Genomic DNA, 22,656 nt, shown 5'->3' on the forward strand with positions numbered 1-22,656 from the left:
TCTCAGGGTCCCACTGACAACTGACCAATATGAGAAAACAAGGGAAGAAAATGTCCCAAACAAACCTAGATACTACATCAATAAAACCCAATGAGAGCACAGCAGAAGAAATGTCAGAAAGGGAGTTCAGAATGTACGTAATTAAAACGATCAGGGAAGCAAATGAGGAGATGAAAGAGCAAATGCAGGCATTGAAGGAGGAGATGAAAGAGCAAATGCAGGCATTAAATGGTCGCACCAATCAACAGTTAAAAGACCAAATACGGGAAGCAAGAGATCATTTCAATAAAGAGTTAGAGATACTGAAAAAAAAACAAACTGAAATACTTGAAATGAAGGAAACAATAAACCAAGTTAAAAACTCCACAGAAAGCATAACTAATAGGATAGAACACCTGGAAGACAGAACCTCAGACATTGAAGACAAATTATTTAATCTTGAAAGCAAAGTTGGCCAAACAGAAAAGATGGTAAGAAATCATGAACAGAATCTACAAGAATTATGGGATATCATGAAAAGGCCAAATTTAAGAATTATTGGGATTGAGGAAGGCTTAGAGAAACAAACCAAAGGAATGAACAATCTATTCAATGAAATAATAACAGAAAATTTCCCAAATCTGAAGAATGAAATGGAAAACCAAGTACAAGAGGCTTATAGAACTCCAAACATACAAAATTACAACAGACCCACACCAAGGCACATTATTATGAAAATACCTAACATACAAAATAAAGACAGAATTTTAAAGGCCGCGAGAGAAAAGAATCAAATTACATTCAGAGGGAAACCAATAAGAATATCAGCAGATTTTTCAATCCAGACCCTAAAAGCTAGAAGGGCCTGGAACAACATATACCAAGCCCTGAAAGAAAACGGATGCTAACCAAGAATCTTATACCCAGCAAAACTTACCTTCAAATTTGATGATGAAATAAGATCCTTCCATGATAAACAAAAGCTAAAGGAATTTACAAAAAGAAAGCCAGCATTACAGAACATTCTCAGCAAAATATTCCATGAGGAAGAGATGAAAAACAACATTGCAAATCAGCAACAGGAGGTGCTAGCCTAAAGGAATAGCCAAATAAAGGAGAAACCAAATCATGTCAAAAACAAATATGAGTCAATTGACTGGGAATACAAATCATATCACAATAATAACCCTGAATGTTAATGGCCTGAATTCATCAATCAAAAGACACAGTCTGGCAGATTGGATTAAAAAGAAAAATCCAACAATATGCTGCCTGCAAGAGACTCACCTCATAGAAAGAGACACCCATAGACTAAAGGTGAAAGGATGGGGAAAAACATACCATGCACACGGACACAGCAAAAAAGCTGGAGTATCCATCCTCATCTCAGATAATGTGGACTTCAAACCAAAACTATTCAGAAGGGATAAAGAAGGACATTACATGCTGCTTAAGGGAAGCATAAATCAGCAAGACATAGCAATCATAAATATCTATGTCCCGAACATTGGCTCATCCACGTACGTCAAACAAATCCTTCTCAATTCCAGAAATCAAATAGACCACAACACAATAATACTAGGCGATTTTAACACACCTCTCTCACCACTGGATAGATCGTCCAAACAAAAATTGAATAAAGAAACTATAGATCTCAATAACACAATCAGCAATTTAGACTTAACGGACATATATAGAATATACCATCCAACAAAGAACAAATACACTTTCTTCTCAGCAGCACATGGATCCTTCTCTAAAATAGACCATATTTTATGCCACAAAGCTACTGTTAGCAAATACAAGAAGATAGAGATACTACCTTGTACTCTATCAGATCATAATGGATTGAAATTAGAAATAAATGACACAATAAAAAACAGAAACTTCTCCAATACCTGGAGACTAAATAATACACTATTATATGATGCATGGATAACAGAAGACATCAGGAGGGAAATAAAAAAATTCTTAGAAGTAAATGAGAACAAAGACCATCATATCAAAATCTCTGGGACACTATGAAAGCAGTACTTAGAGGAAGATTTATTTCATGGGGTGCATTCAAAAAAAGAAGTAGAAATCAACAAATAAACGACTTAACACTACAGCTCAAAGCGCTAGAAAAAGAAGAGCAGACCAATACCAAAAGTAGTAGAAGACAGACAGGAAATAGTTAAAATCAGAGCCGAAATCAACGAAATTGAAACAAAAGAAACAATTGGAAAAATTAACAAAATAAATAGTTGGTTCTTTGAAAAAATAAATAAAATTGATAAACCCTTAGCCACACTAACAAAGAGAAAGAGGGAGAAAACTCAAATTACTAAAATTCGGAATGAACAAGGAAACATCACAACAGACACGACTGAAATACAAAACATAATTAGAAGCTATTTCGAAAATCTATACTCCAACAAAACAGAAGACCTCGAAGACATCAACAAATTTCTAGAGACATATGAACTACCTAAACTCAACGAGGAGGACATACACAACTTAAATAAACCAATTTCAAGCAATGAAATAGAAGAGGTCATCAAAAGCCTACCAACAAAGAAAAGTCCAGGACCAGATGGGTTCTCAGCCGAGTTCTACAAAACCTTTAAAGAAGAGCTCATTCCAATACTCCTCAAACTATTCCATGAAATAGAAGAGGAGGGAACCCTCCCAAACTCATTCTATGAAGCCAATATCACCCTGATACCTAAACCAGACAGAGACACATCGAGGAAAGAAAATTTCAGACCAATATCCTTAATGAACATCGACGCAAAAATTCTCAACAAAATTTTAGCAAATCGCATACAAATATATATTAAAAAGATAGTGCACCACGATCAAGTGGGTTTTATCCCAGGGATGCAAGGTTGGTTCAACATTCGGAAATCAATAAATGTCATTCACCATATCAACAGACTTAAAGTTAAGAATCACATGATTATTTCAATAGATGCAGAAAAAGCATTCGATAAAATACAGCACCCCTTCATGCTCAAAACACTAGAAAAAATTGGGGTAGTGGGAACATTCCTAAACATTATAAAGGCAATCTACGCTAAGCCCATGGCTAATATCATTCTAAATGGTGAAAAACTGAAAGCGTTCCCCCTAAAAACTGGAACAAGGCAGGGATGCCCTCTTTCACCGCTTCTATTCAACATCGTCCTTGAGACTCTAGCCAGAGCAATCAGACAAACCAAAGAAATTAAAGGGATACGAATAGGAAAAGAAGAACTCAAACTATCCCTGTCCGCTGATGACATGATTATATATTTAGAGGAACCTGGAAATTCCACCAGAAAACTTTTAGAACTCATAAGTGAATTCAGTAAAGTAGAAGGTTACAAGATCAATGCTCATAAATCCAATGCATTTCTATACATAAGTGATGAATCTTCAGAAAGAGAAATTAGGAAAACTACCCCATTCACAATAGGATCGAAAAAAATAAAATACTTGGGAATCAATCTCACAAAAGAGGTGAAAGACCTCTACAATGAGAAATACAGAACACTAAAGAAAGAAATTCAAGAAAACCTTAGAAGATGGAAAGATCTCCCATGTTCCTGGATAGGCAGAATTAATATCGTCAAAATGGCTATACTACCTAAAGTGCTATACAGATTCAATGCAATTCCAATTAAAATCCCAATGATGTACCTCGCAGAAATAGAGCAAGCAATTATGAAATTCATCTGGAAGAATAAAAAACCTAGAATAGCTAAAGCAATCCTCAGTAGCAAGAGCAAAGCAGGGGGTATTGCAATACCAGATCTTCAACTCTACTACAAAGCAATAGTAACAAAAACGGCATGGTATTGGTACCAAAATAGACAGGTAGATCAATGGTACAGAATAGAGGACATGGACACAAACCCAAATAAATACAATCTTCTCATACTAGACAAAGGTGCCAAAAATATGCAATGGAGAAAAGATAGCCTCTTCAACAAATGGTGCTGGGAAAACTGGAAAACCATATGCAATAGAATGAAATTAAACCCCTATCTCTCACCCTACACAAAACTCAACTCAAAATGGATCAAGGACCTCGGAATCAGACCAGAGACCCTGCATCTTATAGAAGAAAAAGTAGGTCCAAATCTTCAACTTGTTGGCTTAGGATCAGACTTCCTTAACAGGACTCTCATTAGCACAAGAAATAAAAGCAAGAATCAACAACTGGGATAGATTCAAACTTAAAAGCTTTCTCTCAGCAAAGGAAACTATCAGAAATGTGAAGAGAGAGCCTACAGAGTGGGAGAATATTTTTGCCAACCATACCTCAGATAGAGCGCTAATTTCCAGAATCCATAAAGAATTCAAAAAACTCTACACGAAGAATACAAATAATCCAATCAACAAATGGGCTAAGGAAATGAACAGACACTTCACAGAAGAAGATGTACAAGTAATCAACAGATATATGAAAAAATGTTCAACATCCCTAGTAATAAGGAAAATGCAAATCAAAACTACCCTAAGATTTCATCTCACCCCAATTAGAATGGCGATTATCAAGAACACAAGCAACAATAGGTGTTGGCGAGGATGTGGTGAAAAAGGAACACTCATACATTGCTGGTGGGGTTGCAAATTAGTGCAGCCACTCTGGAAAGCAGTGTGGAGATTCCTCAGAAAGCTTGGAATGGAAACACCATTTGACCCAGCTATCCCACTCCTTGGCCTATACCCAAAGGACTTAAAATCAGCATACTACAGAGATACAGCCACATCAATGTTCATTGCTGCTCATTTCACCATAGCCAGATTTTGGAACCAACCTAGATGCCCTTCAGTTGATGAATGGATAAAGAAACTGTGGCATATTTATACAATGGAATATTACTCCGCAATGAAGAATGATAAAATTATGGCATTTGTAGGCAAATGGTCGAAATTGGAGAATATCATGCTAAGTGAGATAAGCCAATCTCAAAAAACTAAAGGACGAATGATCTCGCTGATAAGCGGATGAGGACATATAATGGGGAGTGGGAGGGGTTAGCATTAGGTTTAGGGTTAGGTTTAGAGTTAGGCTAAGGAGAGCGGTAAGAATGAAGGAAAGAAGGACTGTATAGAGGGAAAAGAGGTGTGGGAGGGGTGGGGTGGAAGGGAAAAAAAATAAACATCATTACCTTATGTAAACGTAAAAAAATAATAATAAAAAAAAAAATAGAAACAACTCCAACACCTGGAGATTAAATAATACTCTATTATATGATGAATGGATAACAGAAGATATCAGGAAGGAAATTTAAAATTTTTTTCCGGTAAATGAGAAGAAAGAAACATCATATCAAAATCGCTGGTACACTATGAAAGCAGTACTTACAGGAAAATTTATTTAATGGAGTGCATTCAATAAAAGAAGAAAAAAATCAAGAAATAAACAACCTAATACTACAGCTAGAAAAAGAAGAACAGAGCAACACCAAAAGTAGTAGAAGACAGGAAATAGTTAAATCAGAGCTGAAATCAATGAAATTGAAACAAAAGAAACAATCGAAAAATTTGACAAAATAAAGAGTTGGTTTTTTGAAAAATTAACAAAATTGATAAACCCTTAACCACACTAACAAAGAGAGAGAGAAAGCTCAAATTACTAAAATTTGGAATGAAAAAGGAAATATCACAACATACACAAGTGAAATACAAAACATAATTAGAAGCTATTCTGAAAATCTATACTCCAAAAAAATAGAAAATTTCAAAGACATCAACAGGTTTCTAGAGAAATATGAATTACCAAAACTGAACCAGGAGGACATACAAAATTTAAATAGATCAATTTCAAGTAATGAAATAGAAGAGGTCATCAAAAACCTACCAACAAAGTAAAGTCCAGGACCTGATGGGTTCTCAGCCGAGTTCTACAAAACCTTTGAAGAAGAGCTCATTCCAATACATCTTAAAGTATTTCATGAAGTAGAAGAGGAGGGAACTCTCACAAACTCATTCTATGAAACCAATATCACCCTGATACCTAAACCAGACAGAGACACTTCGAGGAATGAATATTTCAGGCCAATATACTTAATGAACATTGATGGAAAAATTCTCAACAAAATGTTAGCAAATCGCATACAAAAATATATTTAAAAGATAGTGCACCACAATCATGTGGGTTTTATCCCAGGGATGCAATATTGATTCAACATTTGGAAATCAATAAATGTAATTCACCATATTAACAGACTTAAAGTTAAGAATCACATGTTTATTTTGATAGATGCAGAAAAAGCATTCGATAAAATACAGCATCCCTTCATGCTCAAAACACTAGAAAAAATAGGGATAGTGGGAACATTCCTTAACATTGTAAAGGCCATCTATGCTAAACCCATGGCCAATATCATTCTAAATGGTGAAAAACTGAAAGCATTCCCCCTAAAAACTGGAACAAGACAGGGATGCCCTCTTTCACCACTTCTATTCAACATCGTCCTCCAAACTCTAGCCAGAGCAATTAGACAAACCAAAGAAATTAAAGGAATACAAATAGGAAAAGAAGAACTCAAACTATCCCTATTTGCTGATGACATGATTATATATTTAGAGGAACCAGGAAATTCCACCAGAAAACTTTTAGAACTCGTAAGTGAATTCAGTAAAGTAGCAGGATATAAGATCAATGCTCATAAATCCAATGCATTTCTATACATAAGTGATGAATCTTCAGAAAGAGAAGCTAGGAAAACTACCCCATTCAAATAGCCTCAAAAAAAAAAAGATAAAATACTTGGGAATCAATCTCACAAAAGAGGTGAAAGACCTCTACAATGAGAACTACAGACAATAATGAAACAAATTAAAGAAAACCTTAGAAGATGGAAATCTCCCATGTTCTTGGATAGGCAGAATTATTATTGTCAAAATGCCATACTACCAAAAGTGCTATAGAGATTCAATCCAATTCCAATTAAAATCCCAATGACGTACCTCACAGAAATAGAGCAAGCAATTATGAAATTCATCTGGAAGAATAAGAAACCCAGAATAACTAAAGCAATCCTTAGCAGAAAGAGCGAAGCAGGGGTTATCACAATACCAGGTCTTCAACTCTACTACAAAGCAATAGTAACAAAAATGGCATGGTATTGGTACCAAAATAGACAGGTAGATCAATGGTACAGAATAGAGGACATGGACACAAACCCAAATAAATACAATCTTCTCATACTAGACAAAGGTGCCAAAAAAAATGCAATGGAGAAAAGATAACCTCTTCAACAAATGGTGCTGGGAAAACTGGGAATCCATATGCAACAGAATGAAACTAAACCCCTATCTCTCACCCTGCACAAAAATCAACTCAAAATGGATCAAGGACCTCAGAATCAGACCAGAGACCCTGCATCTTATAGAAGAAAAAGTAGGTCCAAATCTTCAACATGTCAACTTAGGATCAGACTTCCTCAACAGGACTCCCATAGCACAAGAAATGAAAGCAAGAATCAACCACTGGGATAGATTCAAACTAAAAAGCTTTCTCTCAGCAAAGGAAACTATCAGTGATGTGAAGAGAGAGCCTACAGAGTGGGAGAAAATCTTTGCCACTCATACTTCAGATAGAGCACTAATCTTCAAAATATATAAAGAACTCAAAAAACTCTACACCAAGAATACAAATAACCCAATCAACAAATGGGCTAAGGAAATGTACAGACACTTTAAAGAAGAAGATCTACAAGCAATCAACAGACATATGAAAAAATGTTCAACATCTTTAGTAATAAGAGAAATGCAAATCAAAACTACCCTAAGATTCCATCTCACCCCAATTAGAATGGTAATTATCAAGAATAATAGCAACAATAGGTGTTGGCGAGGATGTGAGGAAAGAGGTACACTCATACATTGCTGGTGGGGCTGCAAATTAGTGCAACCACTCTGGAAAGCAGGGTGGAGATTTCTTAGAAAACTTGGAATGGAATCACCATTTGACCCAGCTATCCCACTCCTTGGCCTATACCCAAAGGACTTAAAATCAGCATACTACAGAGATACAGCCACATCAATGTTCATAGCTGCTCAATTCACAATAGCCAGATTATGGAACCAACCTAGATGTCCTTCAATTGATGAATAGATAAAGAAACTATGGTGTATATATATATATATATATATATATATATATATATATATATATATATACATACAATGGAATATTACTCAGCCATAAAATAATAAAATTATGGCATTTGCAGGCAAATGGATGAAATTGGAGAATATCATGCTAAGTGAGATAAGCCAATCTCAAAAATCCAAAGCACGAAAGATCTCGCTGATAAGGGGATGATGACTCATAATGGGGAGTGTGAGGGGGGCAAGAATGGAGGAAGGAGGGACTGTATAGAGGGAAAGGAGGAGTGGGAGTGGTGGGGGGGATAAAAAATAGAATGAATCAAAAATTATTATCCTAGGTAAATGTATGAATACACAAATGGTATGCTTCTACTTCATGTACAAGCAGAGAAACAAGATGTATCCCTTTTGCTTACAATAAAAATAAACTAAAAAAAAAAATGATATAGGATTTTACTTGGAAAACTACATACAATTTAGACTGGATAAATGTATGCCAAAATGATAATTACAGCTATCTGAAGTTAAGGTTATTAAGGAAGATTCCATTTTTTCCTTATTTGTGCTTTAAAATATTTTCCAGTCTTGTATAATGATCATATTTCAATTTAGAGTCAGAAAAAGTATTAATAACACAACAATGCATTGGGAAATTTTTCTGGAAAGGATTAGGAAGAAGAGAGACAAGTGAGGAGTCTTGTATTAAGGTAATCTATGTGAGAAGAAATGAATGGAGGACTAAACACTGAGAAGGAAAAAAGGTTTGAAAAATAAAAGTTGCAGTCATACAACATAACTCAATTAATTTGAAGAAAGAGGAATAGTTAAAGCAATTTTATATTTTGAAGATTTTCACAAGGAAAGTAGTACCATTGAGGTATCTAATAGTAAAAGACCTATGTGGAGAGCAGGAAGAGAAGTTGGCTTGATTGTGGTTTTTCCCAGCATGCCTGCAGGACTTCTTAGAGAAAAAACAGATCAACAGTTCACATATATAAATGCAGAACATAGGCTAAAACTGATGAGTATGGAAAGCAAAAGCATATACATTTAAATTTAATCATAGGAGTGGATGAAAACTTTCACAGGGAAAATGAAACAAAAGGAGAGGTCTCAGAAGAATTCCTGTAGGGGACAGGAAGAGAGTGAATTTGCAGAGACAAGAATGAATCAAGTTGTTCACAAGTGCCCTTTGCAAGATGCCAAGTTCCTTTAGGAGACGAATCTTCCTAAAGAGACACCACTAATTAAATCACCCTGGCTCAAGGTGTCTGGTCAGAGGATAATTGTTATGGCAAACTGTAGACGCTGTAGGCTTTTAAAACTGATCCCCTCATTCAAACCAGTTAGAGGGGAAAAAATTGAGCAAATTGAGAATCCATCACACTTACAGCAATAGAGATGGTCCCTGACTACAATTTTTTAACCAGTAGTGCAAAAGTCACATGAATTCAGTAGAAATTGTTCCACAAGTTTTGAATTTTGATCTTTCCCAGGCTAGTGAAATGCCATATAATACTCTCTTCAGATGCTGTAGAGTGGCAGCTAGCAAACTCTCCATAAACCACATGGTCACCAGGGAACATGGTCAATGCAGTGTAAGTCATGCTTTTGGTAGGTTAGGTGTTTTAAATGCATTTTTTAATTCTTGTGTTTTCAACTTATGATTGTCTTATTGAAATATTTTAAGTAGAGCACTATCTTTATTAAGTGACTTTAAAAATAGTTATGCATTTCTAGAGAATGCATAAAGGGAGAAATGAAAATTTTACCAATTTGGGGTGATTATTTTTAAGAACTTTAAATTAATCTTCACTTTTTTATTTTTAGAGAAAGGATAATCTTTTTAATAAATGCCGAGCCATATGCAAAAAAATGAAAAGAGAACCCCCTATCAAATCTTGATCCTTACCTCATACCATATATAAAACTAAGAGGAAAGATATGGCAGATTAAGGACCTGTCACAGATTGAAGGAGACAAAGGACACAACTGTATGCAGTGTGGGATCCTAGGCTGGATCTTAGAACAGGAAAAGCACAATAGGGAAAATATTAGTGAAATTTAAATACAGTCTATAGCCTATTAATAAATGCTAATTTCCCAGTTTTGATAATTATATTGTGGTTATGTTAACATCAGGGGAACTTGGGTGAAAGTATGTGTGAACTGCATGTACTATTTTTGTACCTTTTCTGTTAAGTTCAAACGTATTTCAAAATAAAGTTTTTTAAAAAATTAATCTTAAATGGATAATACATCTAAATTTAAAAACTAAAACTTCTAGAAGAAAATGTAGTAGAAAATCCATGGCTTTAGTTTAGCAAGATTTCTTTTTTTATATTTCATTATTATTATCATTTGATTCATTGTAGACAAATGGAGTACAACTTTCATTTCTCTGGTTATTTAGTCTTTCTTCCACAGACATTCACTATTAACATTTCTTAATTCAAAGATATTTGTTCATATTTATAATGTACATATTAAAGTCAAAGTCTTTGATCTTTTTCCATAAAATATTTTATTCTTTCATTTAAACTCTGTTGTCTAAAAGAGGTTCTCATATAAATTTACAAAATACATATGATATTTAAGAAGATACTGTAGAAATACCTTTTTTTCCTCCTCCTCTGCCACTTCCTCCTCTGGCTTCACATCATCTATTTTACTTTCTTGTTTGTGCTCTCTAGTATTCAAAATATTTAAATTTTTATAAAGTCCAAGTCAAGCTTCCTTTTGTCACTTCCACACTATCAGTACCGTGTCCAAGAAATCAAGGCTTAACCAGTAGTCACTGAAGATTAATCCTTAAGTTTTCTTAAAAGAGTTTAGTAGTGTTAGGTCTTTGATTCATTTTGAGCCAATACTTGTATGTGGTGTGAGTTAGGGGTCCACCTTCATTACTTGGCATGTATTTATATTTTTTTGTGCAGTTGTACAAGGACCATTCGTTGAAAAGCCTATTCTTCCCACCATTGAATTGTCCTGGCAACCTTGTCTAAAACAATTTCCATAAAGCACTGTTTCTGGACTCAATTTGATTCCATTGTTATATGTATCTGTTTTATGCCCATTTTACATTCTCTTGATACTGTAGGTTTGTAGTAACTTTTGAAATAGAGATGTGTGAGTCGTCCAACTTTATTGTTTTTGGTTAAGTTTTGATTTTGATTTTTCTGACTCTTCTAAATTTCTATATGAATTTTAGGATCAGTTTATCACATTTTCAAAAAGACAGTTGGTAACTTTTTAAAAAGATTTTGTTGAATGTATACATCAATTTATGTAGAATTGTTATTTAACAACAGCAAGTTCTTTGACCTAAGAATATTGAATAACTTTGTATTTATTTATGTATTTCATAGCTTTCAACATTTTGTAGTTTTCAGTTTACAAGGCTTGCAGTTCTTTTTTTAACTTATTCATAGCTAGGTTATATCCTTTATGTGATTGGTAAATAAAATTAATTTTTTTAACTTCAATTTTATGTTGTTAATTGCTTATGCTATAAATTCTCCTTTATATAATTTGTAGACTGTACCATGAAACCATCTGGGACTCTGCTTCTCTCTCTCTCTCTCTCTCTCTCTCTCTCTCTCTCTCCCTCTCTCTCTTTCTCTCTCTGTATGTGTGTGTGTGTGTGTGTGTGTGTGTGTGTGTGTGTGTGTTTTCAAGTGAGCTCTACCACTGAGTTATACTCCCTAACCAATTTTAATTATTTGAGACAGGGTCTTGCTATGTTGCTAAGACCAGTCTCAAACTTCAGATCCTCCTGCCTCAACCTCCTGCATAGTTGGGATTATAGGCAGGTGTCTCTGCATCTGGCTCTGTAAGAATACCTTTAATTGCTATTTTAATATAATAAGTGTTCCTCGATTTACAATTCAGTTATGTCCAATAAATCCATCTTAAGTTAAAAACACCTTAAGTTAAAAATGCATTTAATATAACTATTCATTAAGCATCTTAGCTCACCACGCAGTACACTGTAGAGAGCTGTTGTTTACCTTTGTGATCTCCTGGCTGACTGGGAGCTGTGACTCATTCCCAGCATCATGAGATAGGCACAAAGATTATATCACTAACCTAGAAAAAGATCACAATTGAATATCTGAAGTTCATACTGAATGCTTTTGCACCATTGTAATTGTGTTTTAAAAATTCTAAATTGAACCATTGTAATTGGGGACTTATTGTTATAGACCTAATCAAATTGTCTAGTTCTTCTTGAGTTAGTTTTGTGTATTGTATCTTAGTTCGTCCATAATATCTAAGCTATATAGCTTTTCAGCTCACAGTTTTTCAATATATTTTCTTTTAATTTCCTTAAGGTTGGTAGTAAGTTCCACTATTTCACCACTGAGTTTAGTATTGAGTTTTCTTTTTCTTGTTTTAATAATATTTTAATTGATAAGCATAATTAGATCAATTTATGGGGCACAACATGATGTTTTGATGTATGTGAACAAGAGGGAATGATTGAATCTAGCTAATTGGGCCCAACTCTCCATTATGTTGGCTCAGGAACTGACTTACTCAACAAGACTACTAAAGAACAAGAAGTTAAATCAAGAATCAATACATGGGATGGAATAAAACCAAACAGCTTCTTCACAGCAAAAGAAATTATCAAAAACATGAACAGAGAGCCTACAAAATGGGCGAAAATCTTTACCACCTACACCTTAGATACAGCACTAATCTCCAGGATATACATAGAACTCAAAACACTTAACACACACACACACACACACACACACACACACACACACACACACAAATAACCCAATCAATAAATGGGCAAAGGAACTGAAGAGGCACTTCACAGAAAAAGACATACAATCAGTCAAAAAATATATGAAAAAATGTTCAACATCACTAGCAATTAGAGAAATGTAAATTAAAACCATACTTAGATTTCATCTCACTCCAGTCAGAATGGTAACTATCAAGAATAACAATAAATGTTGGCAAGGATGTGGGGGAAAAAGTACACTCATACATTGCTGGTGGGGACTGTAAATTGGTGCAACCATTCTGAAAAATGCTATGGAGATTCCTCAGAAAACTTGTAATGAAACCACCAGTTGAACCACTTATCCCACTCTGGCATATACCCAAAGGACTTAAAATCAGCATACTACGGTGACATCAATGTTTATAGCAGCTCAATTCACAATAGCCAAACCATGAAACCAACATAGGTGCCTATCAACAGATGAATAGTTTTAAAATGTGATATATATACAAAATGGAATAGTACTCAGTCACAAGGAAGAATGAAATTATGGCATTTACCAATAAATGGATGGAGTTTGAGAATATCATGCTAAGTGAAATAAGCCAGTCCCAAAAAACCAAATGTTCTCTTTGATATGTGGATGCTAACACACAATAAGGGTGGAGGGAAGGAAGAATAGAAGCTCACGGATTAGGCAAAGGGGAATGAAGGAAAGGGAGGAGGGATAGAATAGAAAAGACAGTAGAATGAATCAGACATAACTTTCCTGTGTTCATATATGAATGCACAACCAGTGAAATGTCACATCCTGTACAACCTCAAGAATGGTATCCCCAAGCACTGGACCCAGAGGCAGGCCCCAGCCGGCAGGGGGCTTCTGGGACCAGGGCAGGGCAGTGAGAGGCTTTCCCGGGCAGCCTGGCTCCCTCTGGCGGCAGGCGGGGTCCACAGCCAGCTTCTAGGAGCAGGACGCCCAGTGAGAGCTTTTCCACACAGAGCCAACCCCAAGCCCCAGACCCAGCAGCAGGCCCCAGCCCACAGGCCACTTCTGGGACCAAGGCAGGACAGGGAGAGGCTTTCCCTGAGCAGCCTGGCTATCTCAGGCAGGGGCAGGCACTGTCTATAGTCAGCTTCTAGGAGCAGACCCACCCACTGAGAGGATTTCCATGCAGAACCAGCCCCAAACCCTGGACACACTAACAGGCTAGGGGCAGCTTTCTTCGGAAGCACTGCATTATCAAGTTCCTCCAAGACTTCAGGCTACTGAAGGCTGGGAGGTGATACACTGGAAATCTGCAGGGACACTATAAGCCAATAGAGGAAATCTGGAATATCTCAGAGTCCCACTGACAGCTGACCAATATGAGAAAACAAGGGAAGAAAATGTCCCAAACAAATCTAGACACTATATCAATAAAACCCAATGACAGCACAGCAGAAGAAATGTCAGAAAGGGAGTTCAGAATGTACATAATTAAAACAATCAGGGAAGCAAACAAGGAGATGAAAGAGCAAAAGCAGGCATTGAAGGAAGAGATGAAAGAGCAAATGCAGGTATTAAATGATTGCACCAATCAACAGTTGAAAGAGCAAATATGGGAAGCAAAAGATCATTTCAACAAAGAGTTAGAGATAATAAAAAAAAAAAAAACCAGATATCCTTGAAATGAAGGAAACAATAAACCAAGTTAAAAACTCCATAGAGCATAACCAATAGGATAGAATACCTGGAAGACAGAACCTCAGACATTGAAGAAAAAATATTTAATCTTGAAAACAAAGTTGACCAAACAGAGAAGATGGTAAGAAATCATGAACAGAATCTACAAGAATTATGGGATATCATGAAAAGGCCAAATTTAAGAATTATTGGGATTGAGGAAGGCTTAGAGAAACAAACCAAAGGAATGAACAATCTATTCAATGAAATAATGTCAGAAAATTTCCCAAATCTGAAGAATGAAATGGAAAACCAGGTACAAGAGGCTTATAGGACTCCAAATATACAAAATTACAACAGACCCACAACAAGGCACATTATTATGAAAATACCTAACATACAAAATAAAGACAGAATTTTAAAGGCCGCGAGAGAAAAGAATCAAATTACTTTCAGGGGGAAACCAATAAGAATATCAGCAGATTTTTCAATCCAGACCCTAAAAGCAAGAAGGGCCTGGAACAACATTTACCAAGACCTGAAAGAAAATGGATGCCACCAAGAATCTTATATCCAGCAAAACTTACTTTCAGATTGGACAACAAAATAAAATCCTTCCATGATAAACAAAAGCTAAAAGAATTTACAAAAAGAAAGCCGGCATTACAGAACATTCTCAGCAAAATATTCCATGAGGAAGAGATGAAAAAACAACGATGCAAATCAGCAACAGGAGGAACTAGCATAAAGGAATAGCCAAATAAAGGAGAAACCAAATCATGTCAAAAAACAAAAATGAGTCAAATGATTGGGAATACAAATCATATCACAATAATAACCCTGAAAATTAATGGCCTGAACTCATCAATCAAAAGACATAGACTGACATACTGGATTAAAAAGAAAAATCCAACAATATGCTGCCTGCAAGAGACTCATCTCATAGAGATTCCCACAGACTAAAGGTGAAAGGATGGGGAAAAACATACCATGCACATGGACACAGCAAAAAAGCCAGTATATCCATCCTCATTTCAGATAATGTGGACTTCAAGCCAAAACTGGTCAGAAGGGATAAAGAAGGACATTACATGCTGCTTAAGGGAAGCATAAATCAGCAAGACATAACAATCATAAATATCTATGTCCCAAACAGTGGCTCATCCATGTACGTCAAACAAATCCTTCTCAATTCCAGAAATCAAATAGACCACAACACAATAATACTAGGCGATTTTAACACACCTCTCTCTCCACTGGACAGATCCTCCAAACAAAAATTGAACAAAGAAACCATAGATCTCAAAAACACAATCAACAATTTAGACTTAATGGACATATATAGAATATACCATCCAATAAAGAACGAATACACTTTCTTCTCAGCAGCACATGGATCCTTCTCTAAAATAGACCATGTTTTATGCCACAAAGCTACTGTTAGCAAATACAAGAAGATAGAGATACTACCTTGTATTCTATTAGATCATAATGGATTGAAGTTAGAAATAAATGACAGAATAAAAAACAGAAACTTCTCCAATACCTGGAGATTAAATAATACGCTACTATATGATGAATGGATAACAGAAAACATCAGGAGGGAAATAAAAAAATTCTTAGAAGTAAACAAGAGTAAAGACACATCATATCAAAATCTCTGGGACACTATGAAAGCAGTACTTAGAGGAAGATTTATTTCATGGGGCGCATTCAACAAAATAAGTAAAAATCAACAAATAAATGACTTAACACTACAGCTCAAAGCCCTAGAAAAAGAAGAGCAGACCAACACCAAAAGTAGTAGAAGACAGGAAATAGTTAAAATCAGAGCCGAAATCAACGAAATTGAAACAAAAGAAACAATCGAAAAGATTAACAAAATAAAGAGTTGGTTCTTTGAAAAAATAAACAAAATTGATAAACCCTTAGCCACACTAACAAAGAGAAAGAGAGAGAAAACACAAATTACTAAAATTCAGAATGAACAAGGGAATATTACTACAGACACGAGTGAAATACAAAACATAATTAGAAGCTATTTTGAAAATCTATACTCCAACAAAACAGAAAACCTCAAAGACGTCAACAAGTTTCTATAGACATATGAATTACCTAAACTGCACCAGGGGGACATACACAATTTAAATGGATCAATTTCAAGTAATGAAATAGAAGAAGTCATCAAAAGCCTACCAACAAAGAAAAGTCCAGGACCTGATGGGTTCTCAGCTGAGTTCTACAAAACCTTTAAAGAAGAGCTCAGTCCAATACTCCTCAAAGTATTCCATGAAATAGAAGAGGAGGGAAACCCTCCCAAACTCATTCTATGAAGCCAATATCACCCTGATACCTAAACCAGACAGAGACACATCGAGGAAAGAAAATTTCAGACCAATATCCTTAATGAATATCGATGCAAAAATTCTCAATAAAATTTTAGCAAATCGCATACAAAAATATATTTAAAGGATAGTGCACCACAATCAAGTGGGTTTTATCCCAGGGATGCAAGGTTGGTTCAACATCCAGAAATCAATAAGTGTCATTCACCATATCAACAGACTTAAAGTTAAGAATCACATGATTATTTCAATAGATGCAGAAAAAGCATTCGATAAAATACAGCATCTCTTCATGCTCAAAACACTAGAAAATATAGGGATAGTGGGAACATTCCTTAACATTGTAAAGGCCATCTATGCTAAACCCATGGCCAATATCATTCTAAATGGTGAAAAACTGAAAGCATTCCCCCTAAAAACTGGAACAAGACAGGGATGCCCTCTTTCACCACTTCTATTCAACATCGTCCTCCAAACTCTAGCCAGAGAAATTAGACAAACCAAAGAAATTAAAGGAATACAAATAGGAAAAGAAGAACTCAAACTATCCCCATTTGCTGATGACATGATTATATGTTTAGAGGAACCAGGAAATTCTATCAGAAACTTTCAGAATGCATAAGTGAATTCGATAAAGTAGCAGGTTACAAGATCATGCTCATAAATCCAATGCATTTTTATACATATGTGATGAATCTTCAAAAAGAGAAGTTAGGAAAACTACCTCATTCACAATAGCCTCAAAAAAAAAGATAAAATACTTGGGAATCAATCTCACAAAAGAGGTGAAAGACCTCTACAATGAGAACTACAGAACAATAATGAAAGAAATTAAAGAAAACCTTAGAAGATGGAAATCTCCCATGTTCTTGGATAGGCAGAATTATTATTGTCAAAATGCCATACTACCAAAAGTGTTATACAGATTCAATGCAATTCCAATTAAAATCCCAATGATGTACCTCACAGAAATAGAACAAGCAATTATGAAATTCATCTGGAAGAATAAGAAACCCAGAATAACTAAAGCAATCCTTAGCAGAAAGAGCGAAGCAGGGGTTATCACAATACCAGGTCTTCAACTCTACTACAAAGCAATAGTAACAAAAATGGCATGGTATTGGTACCAAAATAGACAGGTAGATCAATGGTACAGAATAGAGGACATGGACACAAACCCAAATAAATACAATCTTCTCATACTAGACAAAGGTGCCAAAAAAAATGCAATGGAGAAAAGATAACCTCTTCAACAAATGGTGCTGGGAAAACTGGGAATCCATATGCAACAGAATGAAACTAAACCCCTATCTCTCACCCTGCACAAAAATCAACTCAAAATGGATCAAGGACCTCAGAATCAGACCAGAGACCCTGCATCTTATAGAAGAAAAAGTAGGTCCAAATCTTCAACATGTCAACTTAGGATCAGACTTCCTCAACAGGACTCCCATAGCACAAGAAATGAAAGCAAGAATCAACCACTGGGATAGATTCAAACTAAAAAGCTTTCTCTCAGCAAAGGAAACTATCAGTGATGTGAAGAGAGAGCCTACAGAGTGGGAGAAAATCTTTGCCACTCATACTTCAGATAGAGCACTAATTTCCAGAATATATAAAGAACTCAAAAAACTCTACACCAAGAATACAAATAACCCAATCAACAAATGGGCTAAGGAAATGAACAGACACTTCACTGAAGAAGATTCACAAGCAACCAACAGACATGAAAAAATGTTCAACATCTCTAGTTATAAGAGAAATGCAAATCAAAACTACCCTAAGATTCCATCTCACCCCAATTAGAATGGCGATTATCAAGAATACTAGCAACAATAGGTGTTGGCGAGGATGTAGGGGAAAGAGGTACACTCATACATTGCTGGTGGGGCTACAAATTAGTGCAGAAGCTCTGGAAAGCAGTATGGAGATTCCTTAGAAAACTTGGAATGGAATCACCATTTGACCCAGCTATCCCACTCCTTGGTCTATACCCAAAGGACTTAAAATCAGCATACTACAGAGATACAGCCACATCAATGTTCATAGCTGCTCAATTCACAATAGCCAGATTATGGAACCAACCTAGATGTCCTTCAATTGATGAATGGATAAAGAAACTGTGGTATATATATACAATGGAATATTACTCAGCCATAAAGAATGATAAAATTATGGCATTTGCAGGCAAATGGATGAAATTGGAGAATATCATGCTAAGTGTGATAAGCCAATCTCAAAAAACTAAAGGACGAATGATCTCGCTGATAACTGGAAGATGATACATAAGGCATAACGGGGGGGGGGGGAGAGGGGTTAGTGTTAGTGTTAGGGTTAGGGTTAGGGTTAGGGACGGGGGCAAGAATGGAGGAAGGAAGGACTGTATAGAGGGATAAGAGGGGTGGGAGGGGTGGGGGGAAGGGAAAAAATAACAGAATGAATCAAACAACATTACCCTATGTAAATTTATGATTACACAAATGGTATGCCTTGCTCCATGTAGAAACAGAGAAACAACATGTATCCCATTTGTTTACAATAAAAAAAAAAGAATGGCATCGTTCTTAGAATTAGTTTTATTCCAAGTATGTGAAATATGTCAAAATACAGTCTACTGTGGGAAACCATCCACGATGACTCATAGGAGAATATAATGGCATAGTTAAGTCATTAATCAGGAAATCTGGCCTGAGGAACTCACAGCTTGATAAGGACCATTCTAGAACTCCTGAGTCACATGGTTATCCTGCATTAACGCACCGCTCAAGTTCAAATACAAGCATCTGATGAGGGAGTGACCTGCTAGAGCCAAATGGCTTGCTTACCTCCATCCCCAGGCTTGTTTTTCTCAAAGCAGTTCCTACCATTCCCATTCCATGTGTACCTCTATAAATACAGCAAGCGTAGTCTCCTTCCGTTGTTAGACCCAGACCCTTCTTGAGGGCTCATTCCGTCATGCCCCTGCTCTTAAGATAACTTTGCCTTCTGTCTTTATTTCTGATAAATAAATTTCAAAGCTCTTATTTCACAGCCAGCCCACCCCTCAGACAGGATCCCTTTCCTTTGCCCATATAGGAGATGTGAAAGACCCCTACTGTTATGTGTTTATCTAAAAAGAACAAACAAAACTTTAATAATACATAAATAAAGCTCTTAACTTACCATGAGCTTGCCTACTTAACATTCTTTTATAGTGACACATCTGGAATTTTTTCTTAAGGTATTTTAAAATATAATATGGATTGTATTGATTACTGTCAATAGATCTCAAAACTTATTCATCCTGTGTATCTGAAATTTGATGCTATTTAACTAACAACTCCCCATTTCCCAACCCCTGCCGCCCAAGCCTCTGGTCATCCTGGTTGTACTCTGTCAGCCTATGAGTTCACACTTTTAGTGTGCATGTATTAAGTGACATCATTACACCTCTTAAAACTATCACCTTGTGAGTGGAGATTTCAACACACCAAGTTCATGGGGTGGGAGGGTGGACATAAGCCTTCACACCATGGTGCTTCGGCTTCCATGAAAGCATGACTCCACGTTAGATCCCTCCACATTCTTCAAGTCTTTGTATGCCTTTAGAGAAGTCATGGTCTTTATGGTAAGACTAAAGATTTTGTTATTTCTATCATGAGGATACACTATTTGCATTATGGTTAATGTATATATGGAAAAGATGTACACTACATTATTTTTTATGAGATTTAGCTACGATATTTTATATACTATGTGAAATTTAAATCATAACAGAAAATAAAGACTATACAAGTGAAGGATATGTTCAGCATTTAGCAATATAAAAACATTTTCAATGTTAGAATTAAATAAAAATTTTATTCAAATGAAGTTGGAGATATAACTTCATGAAAATCAGAAAAAAATGAAATTGAATTAAAGAAATAGAGAATAAATAATATTGTAAGGCTTAGTGAGCTTCAAGTACAGAAAATAGTAAAGATGTTATTGAAAGAAAAGAGAAAACATATCGATCATTTTATAGGAATGTGTTTCAATACTAACATAAAGGTAAATAATAAAGAGATTTTGATTTGGAATCCAGTTCCAGGCTAACTACTAAATGAGGATCTCAAGCAAGTTAATTTTCTACTTTTCAGGAGATTGTCAATCTTAAAAATGTCATTTCCTAGCCTATACAATAGCTAACACAATGGACAATTCTTGACATTGCTTGACTTCAGTTAATTATGTCTCTCTCTATATATTTACACGTAGAAAGAGATGAATATATGTAATATATATGCAGTAATTTTGACATAGTAATATAAGTAGTTTTTAGGTATACTACTCTTATAATATATAAATAATATGATAATAAAATAGTATGTTTCAGTAGCATGATCACTTAGAGACATGCGATTTTATTCACTACTGAAAAACCATAGTACATTTCCTTTTTAACATTTTATTGTATGTAGAAACTGAATGTGTAAGAAGCTGAGGGAATAATGATAAGTTTAAGAAGTTTCCTTAAATAATACAGCTCTAAAGAACTAGTGGCCAGAAAAGAGACCAGAAGGTGCAGACAGCTGTGTGGGGCTGCACTAGAGAGAGGAAAGCCTCTGAACAGATTGAAAGTCAGCATCCTGGGGATGAGGGGCCACATGAGGGAATTCTCTAAATAACAGCAGAGGGAGGGCATGCATACTTGAATAGAGAAAAAGAAGAGAGACAGACATCTAGTTGGGCTTGTTTTTTAAGCTAGATGAACAAAGAGATCTACAAAGGTCAAATATTTAATGAATTGACGCTTTGATAGTGAAACATCCGAGCTGTCAGAACTAGATATCTTAAAAACCCATGAGAAGGATTTTGACACAAGTCTGTATAAACAAAGACACTTCTAAATTTATTAAAAAGTGTCAAAAGTATGCCCTTCTGAAATACAAGTTCAACCGCTTTCTTTAGTATAAATAATCAAGTTAAATTTAATATTTTGTTATTGAAATTTTGTACATTAATAGTCAATAAATTGCGTTATTAAGGTGCTATCAGAATAAAATGTTGCTTCTAATTATAATTTTAGAACTTTCTTAAAAAACATATGTAATTGCATATACTAACACATGAATCCTTATTCATTGTGGAAAAAATAAAACACACACATATGTAGAAGAAAGAGTTAATTATTACCTTTATTACCCTTGAATTAGCTTCCATTACTACAACAAAATACCTGAGACAACTGACTTTATACAGAAAAAGGTTTATTTAGCTCACTTTATAGATTCAAAATCTAACATCAGATAATCATGTTCCCAGTGACCTAAAGACCTTCTTCACCAGACTCCTCTCCCAAAGTTTCCACTATCTCCCGACAATGCCATCTGGGTGCCAAGACTTTGATCACAATGGACCGTTGGAGATACTCAAACCACACCCAAATCATAAATCCCCTCAATTTACTGACCTCCATTAAGATAACATCTTAAAATACATATATTTTTTAGAATATGTCTTTCTGGACCCATTCTTATGTATTCAAAAAGATACCTGTACATTTACACATTTTTATAAATATTTATGTAATTCCTTAATTGTCTATTTTTATTTACTATAGTTAGCATTTATATTTATGAATATTCATTCTTTTTAACCACTGTCTAGAATTCCATAGAATAGATAAAGCACAATGTATTCTTCCATTGAAGGGTATTTAGATTGCTCCCATCTTTTACCATTATCAATATAATTTATAATGGTAAAAGTATGGGCTTATAAAACAAATAATTTTTTGCTATTATTCTCAAGGTAATGGCAAAGCAATATTGAATAGTTGTTCTTTTTTTCCCTTGAAATCATTTTAATCTCTG

General features: G+C 35.2%; 1 protein-coding gene across 1 annotated transcript in view; it reads right to left on the minus strand.

Moving 5' to 3' along the window:
- The window catches only part of Cnbd1 (cyclic nucleotide binding domain containing 1), a 484,214-nt gene that overhangs the window by 262,191 nt on the left and 199,367 nt on the right, over positions 1 to 22,656 (minus strand). The gene's annotated exons all lie outside the window — the stretch shown is intronic.

This window comes from Sciurus carolinensis, chromosome 1 (assembly GCF_902686445.1).
Source record: "Sciurus carolinensis chromosome 1, mSciCar1.2, whole genome shotgun sequence".
NCBI lineage: Eukaryota > Metazoa > Chordata > Mammalia > Rodentia > Sciuridae > Sciurus > Sciurus carolinensis.